This window comes from Pelecanus crispus, chromosome 5 (genome assembly GCF_030463565.1).
Source record: "Pelecanus crispus isolate bPelCri1 chromosome 5, bPelCri1.pri, whole genome shotgun sequence".
NCBI lineage: Eukaryota > Metazoa > Chordata > Aves > Pelecaniformes > Pelecanidae > Pelecanus > Pelecanus crispus.
Genome location: NC_134647.1, coordinates 67,809,305 through 67,815,304, shown reverse-complemented (window position 1 = coordinate 67,815,304; position 6,000 = coordinate 67,809,305).

Here is a 6,000-nt window from a genome sequence, read left to right as displayed (position 1 = left end):
AAAAAAAAAAAAAAAAATTAAAAAAAACCCCTGTTGGTCCATTAAAGAGTTATCAAGAGAGAACGTGGAAACAAAATTTTATAAGGCTATTACAAATACTAATATAATACACGTGTCATTTTGGATCATAAGCAGGGCTAACAGACTCTGCATTTTTTAATCCTACAGGACTTTCCTGCTTTAAGTGCCACTAGACCACCTGCCTCCATGCTCTGTAATAACTGTAATGTTAATACAGATACCACCAAAAATGAGCACTGTTGTGTAGGTTATATCATCTAAAATTCAGGCAACATTTTCCATCATGGTTTCTGCAGACGAATTAAAGTCTTGGGCTGATGTTTACTCTTTTCAACTTTATGATACAGGGAAAGCACGCAGGCAAAGACAGAGCAAAACACCGCTTCCCACACTTCATGAACAGCCAGGAACGGACCCTTTACGACTCTTCTACGCAGAGAAATGGTTTGGTGACCTCTCAGACAACTGCGCTCGTGAAAGGTACTACTCCTGCATAGATTATGAAGCAGATTGTTTGAAAAATCTTATGTCAGATAGGGAATCCACAAACAGGCCTTTAACGCAGCCACGTCTAAAACTTAACATGCCGTCATCACCAGGGAGGAATGTTATTTGCACACTGATTCAGCTTTTGTAGAAACAACTCCCTCACACGCACACACCAGAAGTTTATGTATTTTAGGGGCAGTGGGAGCGCACACGTAGAAAGGAGAAAGTAAAGCTATCCACCTGCAGCCTGCCGTAAGGGTGAGCAAGAAGGCATTGAGTTACAGAGTAACTTAACATCAATGGTTCACTGTCAAGGTGTGTTTGCAAGCTGTGTAAACAGGAGCTCAAGGGAAAGGACCTGGTCTTCTGCGCTCTTCCACAGACTGCACAGACACGACATGGCTCTCAAACAACACTTTGAAGGCGACGGCGAATTTGCATGTAACTACTGAAGGACTGCAGCACGGGTAGGTAATTAGCTTAAGCTAATGCCTTCGTCCAAGCAAAAGAAAAAAATAATAATAAAAAAAAGCCCCTGAAAGTGCAAGAACCAGTTTGCGTCCCCTCAGTCGCTGCCCTCGGGCCGGTCAGCGGGCGCACGGGCGGACAGCGCCGGCTGCCCGAAGATGGGCGCCGGTCGGCGGCGGGGCCGGGCCGAGGGGGGCGGCCGGGCCGAGGGGGGCGGCCGGGCCGAGGGGGGCGGGCCGAGGGGGGCGGCCGGGCCGAGGGGGGCGGGCCGAGGGGGGCGGCCGGGCAGCGCCCGCCCGGGGGTCCCGGCCCGGCCCCCAGAGCGCAGCGAGGAGACGAGGCGGGCCGAGGCCACAAAGGCACCGGCTGCCACAGCCCGTCGGGAGCAACTGGGGCAGGTCCCAAACTCGATTTACAGGCTTCAGAGGGAGGCGGGCTGCTTAGCCGGGGAACCAGCCGCCCCCGCCGCGCTCCGCCGGGGCACCGGCGCCCCCCGCGACCAGAGCTTCGCCTGGCAGCGGGACGGGTGCTCCCGCCGCCCCCGCTTCCCACCCGGGACGGAGCGTTCCCAGAGCCTCGGGGGAGACCGTGCCGCTCCCGAGGGGCACCCCGGCCGGGGGCTGCGGCGGAGGAGCCCCCCGCTGCCCGAGGTGACGGCTCCGCGCCCCTTCCCACGGCCGCGGCCCCCCCGCCCCGCCTCAGCCCCGTACCGCGCGTCGCCGCTCCCGCTGTTGGCTGCGCGGGCGTCCATGGAGGCGTCGCGAAGGGCGTCCCCGGCTCCAGAAGCTGCGGGAAGGGAGGCCGGAGCCGAGGGCTGGCGCCGCCGCTGCTCCCCGTGGCGGGCGGCTGCCGCAGCCACCTCGCATGGTGTGAAGCGGCGGCAGCGGCGGGCCTCGGCGCATGTTCGGCCGGGGCCGGGCCCGGGCGGAGGGGCCGCCCCCGCAGGTGAGCGGCTGCGGCAGCGCCCGCCCCTCCGCCGGCAGCGGCCCGGCCCCGGCCGCCTCCCTCGGGCTGCGGTGATAAGGCGGTGTGCGGGCGCAGGGCGGGAGCGGGGCCTCTCCCGCGGCGCCAGTGCGGGACGCGGGCCTGCGCTGCGTGGGGCAGCCCGGCCGCGGTGAGCCCAGGAACGGCTGGAGGGGGCCATGCACTACGATGATGCGCTGCAGCCGAGTCATTGATTCCTCTTGGGAGGAAAGAGGAGGACAACACAATTCGTACCTAGCCGAGTTTTAAATTGGCCTACGCGTTGCAAGAGCCTGCTCCCAAGAAAGTGGTTGCTTGGGTGGAGTCCTCTACCCCAAAACACACCGGTCAGTTAATTGTACAAAAGGAGTAACGCCCAACAGTGCTTACATTTCAAATTTATCAGTTTGGGAACAAATTATTTAAAATAATTTAAAATACAGAGTCAAAAAAGCTAAACCAATTGAAATTACTAATAGATACGCAATACTGAAAAATGGGTTTAGCTTGGCAAATCCTCTATTATAATATCGGTCACGCAGCTTCAGGGCTACGGGGATAAAGTTAAGAGATTAACAAACGAAAGGAGTTTGTGGAAGGAAATGCACAGGGGGAAAGGCGGCAAAAGGTATACGCAGCACTGGGAGTGGCAGGCCAAACCAAAGCACTTGGTTGACATAAAGAAACAATGGGCACATTAATGAGAACAGTGGGTGTAGAAGGTTAAAAAAAGAAAGAATTTACTAGCTGAACACCAACAATGTGGTTGGCGATGTGTAGAACGAGAGGTAGGCGGCAGGCCTGCCTCACGCTCCAGTGCATGGGGTGCAGCTGATTTGGGGGAGAACCTAAGAGAACTGACGAGAGCACATTTGATCAATTTGAGCACAATGCTTTAGTCTGACAACAGGCAAAAATGCATGATAGTCTTAGCTAAATCAAACATTTCCATCAATGAGGGATGTTGCAAGGAGTGGTGACAAGCACCTGCACAGAGCTATTTTGGTACAGATGCAAACCCACATTTTTCAGCATAAAATACCTGTTACATACATTTTGGTTTTTAAGTTGTGAAGTTCACATATTCCAGGTCACAGCTTTCATAATGAAAAGAGACTTCCCGTGTAGTTCTGCACTTTAGATACATCCCATTTTCAACAGCTAGTCACATCTAACCTAAAGAATGTTTTTATTCATAACCACCCCAGAATATACTCTAAATTGCTTTCTACAGCTTTTAAGAATTCTCCGTTGTAGGGACAAAGTTGAAAAAAGCTAAAACAGAAGGACAAATTTACATCATTAGCTTAACTGCAGTTCAAATTAGTTATTCTCCTGAGCATATGTTCATGAACAGAACAGTTGTACTTTTAATATCTGACAGTAAAATAAATTGAATATTTTAAGATAAATTGATAGCATATTAAGGAAAATTAGAGAATTTAAATCTACAACTCTTAACATTCAACTAGTACTTTTACATACAATTTCCAGGATCCTGGGTCACTGGTTTGAACCTCAACCGAGCTATTTATTCAGTAAAAGTTATTACTGGATGTGGGCCCAAAATGGGATTCACACTCCAAACTCCTCAGAACTGTTTAGAACTCAAACACCCTAGTCTGTATTACAGAAGAGCATTTAAGAATAAGGTATTAATAAAGCTTCAGATATGTATTTTTTTAAAAAAAAAATCTACAAAAAGGATTTTATCTAAAAATCCATTAAGCCTTTCAAAATGAGTTTTTTCCGTGTTAAGTGACCACACCTGTTCACATAACATCTCAAGAGAGACTGCATTCTGTGAAAAACAGGGCCTTTTGCCTTTGAATATAAGTTCAATGCTACACAGTCTCAACAGAATAAATACTGAATCTGTCCACACAGGAAAATCAGTCTCAGTAAGTGGATCAGGATGAATCCTTTTATTGACTCGGGCACTGTCAGATACAAACCCGAGAAAGCTGACAGTTTGCAGACACCGTTACAAGGATCTCTTGCTGGCCAGTGCAAGAGACCTGAAGTCAAAGGTAAGAATTTCACCCTGTGTTATCAGCAAACTAAATCCTCAAGCAAATATGTTGTTCAAAACAGCACGTCTGTCAAATTCTTCATCTATTCTAGTTACTTGTATAGTCCTGGAGTACAAGTGGCTGCTCATACTAGCAGCGAAAACACCTTGTAACATCTCTCCTACCTACAGGACAAACACAAGTAAAATGTGAGAAAATTCCTTTTACTCTGCAGGAGATTGTCTTTCTAAATTACAGCAGTTGCATAATATGCTATCAGACCCATTGTCATTTAGAAAACAGGAAACAGATTAGCATTAAGAAGTGGTTTGTCCAAAATCATTTAATAAATCAGCAAGAGATAGCTAGAAACAACATCCTGACCTCTTGAACACACAGCCAAACAATGCAGCATTTTTCCCCTCTATCAGCTAGCTACCTGATCACCTGCTTTAAAAACTAAAGCTTTTTGTTTTCAGTTTAAAAATCTAAGGTCTTAGCAGCTCTAGCTCTCTCAATTTTAGCACAACAGGAATTCTGAAGTATTCTGAGCAAGGAATGGCAGTGCAGCTGGTATTATTTATGTATTTTTTGCTATTCATGTTTCTTTAAACAGATTGTGGATGAAGATTACTTCTGTTTCAGGATATTACTGATCTAGACTTGATGGCTTGTCACCTGACAAATTAAAAGTTTCTTTTCTGGGATAACAGATGCAGGCCAAAATTTTCTGTGAAGCTTCCCACAAAAAAACCCACAACAAAGGATTCTCATATTCATCTATCAGTCTATAAGCACAAGATGAAAATATTTTTACTTTCTTTTTTCCCTCCCTGACTTTCCTCCACATAAGAAATTCCTTAACATTATGCTGTCTTCCTTCCCTGTATGGGTACTGGGGTCGTTCTGCAATGAGTGCAGCCAGCAGCTTGCTTCATTTTAGCCTCAGAGCTCCCTGGAAACACAAGCCGCCTAGCTGCTTTGGTAGCATGAGAGTTTGACCGGTACTATGGGAAGCTGAGATATCATTAGGGTGAAAGGTGTGAAGACTGCTTGGTTTTTGCACCAAGGCTTAGGTGCTGCAAGCTGGAAAGTCTGTCTCTCCCCAGCCGGTAGTTGTACCACCACTTGAGAGACTTGTTTTGCTTCCCCTTCCTCTCCCACCTTAAAATTTTAATACCTACACCTTGCTGCCAACAAGGAAGAGAGCACACAAGTTACTCTGCAGAGTTCAAGAGTTCAGTAACACTCATAGGTAACTAAAGCTCCACTCTACCTACTGAAAGGGTAAGTTTCAAACTTCCACCAAGACAGATCTTCAATTTGGGAAAATTACTGTCTACTTCCAGTACAAACTGTTGACAACCTGCTTTTAATTTGATATTGTCTTGTGTTTTATAATTGCACAAGGCAAACAAATCCTGTTCCCTCTTATGATAAAAAATGGATGCATCTGAAAGCCAACCTTCATGTTTGCTCTAATTAACAATGGAATTAAATTCAAGAGTATTCACTGACATGATACAGAATTCCGTAACAGAGAAGACATATGACTTTAGTTGCCAATGTTTTGAACAGATATGTTACTTTTCCAGTTCTACCCTTTTATGACTTAAACCTGTACACTCTAAAACCATTATAATCTAAAAATACCATTCCATCAGTATTACAAAAATATGAGGTTGCACATCCATGCACAGAATCATTCTGAAGATTCAGGCTAAAGCATGACCAAAGCATTCCAATACTAAAGTTGTAATTTTGCTAAATATTCAAATTCTGAAACAGCCAATTGAAATTTAAGTAGCTAAATGAAACTGTTGAGAAGTCAGTGGGAAAGAACAGTAGGCAACATGGTTCCGAGAGCTGGATGCTATTTCTGTGAAGAGGTGACATACAATGGGTGCGTCAGGTGGCAAAGGATGGCAAGGAAGAAGTCCACGTGAACCAAAGAAACTGGTAAGTCCAATACTGAGGTGTAACACAACAGCTTTTAAGTATTAAGCAGAAGGGTTAGTATTCTGTCACATCAAGTCTGCTGGCGTAA